This window comes from Rutidosis leptorrhynchoides, chromosome 1 (genome assembly GCF_046630445.1).
Source record: "Rutidosis leptorrhynchoides isolate AG116_Rl617_1_P2 chromosome 1, CSIRO_AGI_Rlap_v1, whole genome shotgun sequence".
Taxonomy (NCBI): Eukaryota; Viridiplantae; Streptophyta; class Magnoliopsida; order Asterales; family Asteraceae; genus Rutidosis; species Rutidosis leptorrhynchoides.
This window is the reverse complement of record NC_092333.1, coordinates 78,373,520-78,376,960: the sequence shown is the minus strand read 5'-3', so window position 1 is coordinate 78,376,960 and position 3,441 is coordinate 78,373,520.

Below are 3,441 nucleotides of genomic sequence, written 5' to 3'. Positions count from 1 at the left end.
GGTTGTCTATCCATTTTGTGTTTTTAAACTGTAAAATAGACAAGAGTTAGATTCATAAAAAAATACTTATTAATACAAGCAATTTTTACATATATCATAAAGCATAAGAACACTATATTCCATATATTACACCACACGAATACAACTATCTTATTCCGACTCGCTCGTTTCTTCTTCTTCGGTTTTGGTTCGTTTTGCCAAGTTTCTAGGGATATATGATGTTCCCCTAATACGAGCCGTCGTTGTCCACATTGGTTTAGAAAAAACCTGGTGGTTTAGAGGTTCCCGGGTCATTGTTACAACTTAAGGACTTCGGGGGTTGACGATACATATAAAGTTCATCGGGGTTGGAATTAGATTTCTCTATTTTTATGCCCTTTCCTTTATTATTTTCTTTTGCCTTTTTAAATTCAGTTGGGGTAATTTCTATAACATCATCGGAATTCTCGTCGGAATCCGATTCATCGGAGAATTGGTAATCCTCCCAATATTTTGCTTCCTTGGCGGAAACACCATTGACCATAATTAACTTTGGTCGGTTGGTTGAGGATTTTCTTTTACTTAACCGTTTTATTATTTCCCCCACCGGTTCTATTTCTTCATCCGGTTCCGATTCTTCTTCTGGTTCCGATTCTTCTTCCGGTTCCGACTCTTCTTCCGGTTCCTCTTCGGGAACTTGTGAATCAGTCCACAAATCATTCCAATTTACATTTGACTCTTCATTATTATTAGGTGAGTCAATGGGACTTGTTCTAGAGGTAGACATCTATCACATAATATCAAACACGTTAAGAGATTAATATATCACATAATATTCATATGTTAAAAATATATAGTTTCCAACAAAAATGTTAAGCAATCATTTTTAAAGAAAACACGGTCGAAGTCCAGACTCACTAATGCATCCTAACAAACTCGATAAGACACACTAATGCAAATTTTCTGGTTCTCTAAGACCAACGCTCGGATACCAACTGAAATGTCCCGTTCTTATTGATTAAAAACGTTCCATATTAATTGATTTCGTTGCGAGGTTTTGACCTCTATATGAGACGTTTTTCAAAGACTGCATTCATTTTTAAACAAACCATAACCTTTATTTCATCAATAAAGGTTTAAAAAGCTTTACGTAGATTATCAAATAATGATAATCTAAAATATCCTGTTTACACACGACCATTACATAATGGTTTACAATACAAATATGTTACAACAAAATAAGTTCCTTGAATGCAGTTTTTACACAATATCATACAAGCATGGACTCCAAATCTTGTCCTTATTTAAGTATGCGACAGCGGAAGCTCTTAATAATCACCTGAGAATAAACATGCTTAAAACGTCAACAAAAATGTTGGTGAGTTATAGGTTTAACCTATATATATCAAATCGTAACAATAGACCACAAAATTTCATATTTCAATACACATCCCATACATAGAGATAAAAATCATTCATATGGTGAACACCTGGTAACCGACAATAACAAGATGCATATATAAGAATATCCCCATCATTCCGGGACACCCTTCGGATATGATATAAATTTCGAAGTACTAAAGCATCCGGTACTTTGGATGGGGTTTGTTAGGCCCAATAGATCTATCTTTAGGATTCGCGTCAATTAGGGTGTCTGTTCCCTAATTCTTAGATTACCAGACTTAATAAAAAGGGGCATATTCAATTTCGATAATTCAACCATAGAATGTAGTTTCACGTACTTGTGTCTATTTTGTAAATCATTTATAAAACCTGCATGTATTCTCATCCCAAAAATATTAGATTTTAAAAGTGGGACTATAACTCACTTTCACAGATTTTTTTACTTCGTCGGGAAGTAAGACTTGGCCACTGGTTGATTCACGAACCTATAACAATATATACATATATATCAAAGTATGTTCAAAATATATTTACAACACTTTTAATATATTTTGATGTTTTAAGTTTATTAAGTCAGCTGTCCTCGTTAGTAACCTACAACTAGTTGTCCACAGTTAGATGTACAGAAATAAATCGATAAATATTATCTTGAATCAATCCACGACCCAGTGTATACGTATCTCAGTATTGATCACAACTCAAACTATATATATTTTGGAATCAACCTCAACCCTGTATAGCTAACTCCAACATTCACATATAGAGTGTCTATGGTTGTTCCGAAATATATATAGATGTGTCGACATGATAGGTCGAAACATTGTATACGTGTCTATGGTATCTCAAGATTACATAATATATAATACAAGTTGATTAAGTTATGGTTGGAATAGATTTGTTACCAATTTTCACGTAGCTAAAATGAGAAAAATTATCCAATCTTGTTTTACCCATAACTTCTTCATTTTAAATCCGTTTTGAGTGAATCAAATTGCTATGGTTTCATATTGAACTCTATTTTATGAATCTAAACAAAAAAAGTATAGGTTTCTAGTCGGAAAAATAAGTTACAAGTCGTTTTTGTAAAGGTAGTCATTTCAGTCGAAAGAACGACGTCTAGATGACCATTTTAGAAAACATGCTTCCACTTTGAGTTTAACCATAATTTTTGGATATAGTTTCATGTTCATAATAAAAATCATTTTCTCAGAATAACAACTTTTAAATCAAAGTTTATCATAGTTTTTAATTAACTAACCCAAAACAGCCCGCGGTGTTACTACGACGGCGTAAATCCGGTTTTACGGTGTTTTTCGTGTTTCCAGGTTTTAAATCATTAAGTTAGCATATCATATAGATATAGAACATGTGTTTAGTTGATTTTAAAAGTCAAGTTAGAAGGATTAACTTTTGTTTGCGAACAAGTTTAGAATTAACTAAACTATGTTCTAGTGATTACAAGTTTAAACCTTCGAATAAGATAGCTTTATATGTATGAATCGAATGATGTTATGAACATCATTACTACCTTAAGTTCCTTGGATGAACCTACTGGAAAAGAGAAAAATGGATCTAGCTTCAATGGATCCTTGGATGGCTCAAAGTTCTTGAAGCAAAATCATGACACGAAAACAAGTTCAAGTAAGATCATCACTTGAAATAAGATTGTTATAGTTATAGAAATTGAACCAAAGTTTGAATATGATTATTACCTTGTATTAGAATGATAACCTACTGTAAGAAACAAAGATTTCTTGAGGTTGGATGATCACCTTACAAGATTGGGAGTGAGCTAGCAAACTTGAAAGTGTTCTTGATTTTATGAAACTAGAACTTTTGGAACTTATGAAGAACACTTAGAACTTGAAGATAGAACTTGAGAGAGTTCAATTAGATGAAGAAAATTGAAGAATGAAAGTGTTTGTAGGTGTTTTTGGTCGTTGGTGTATGGATTAGATATAAAGGATATGTAATTTTGTTTTCATGTAAATAAGTCATGAATGACTACTCATATTTTTGTAATCTTATGAGATATTTCATGCTAGTTGCCAAATGATG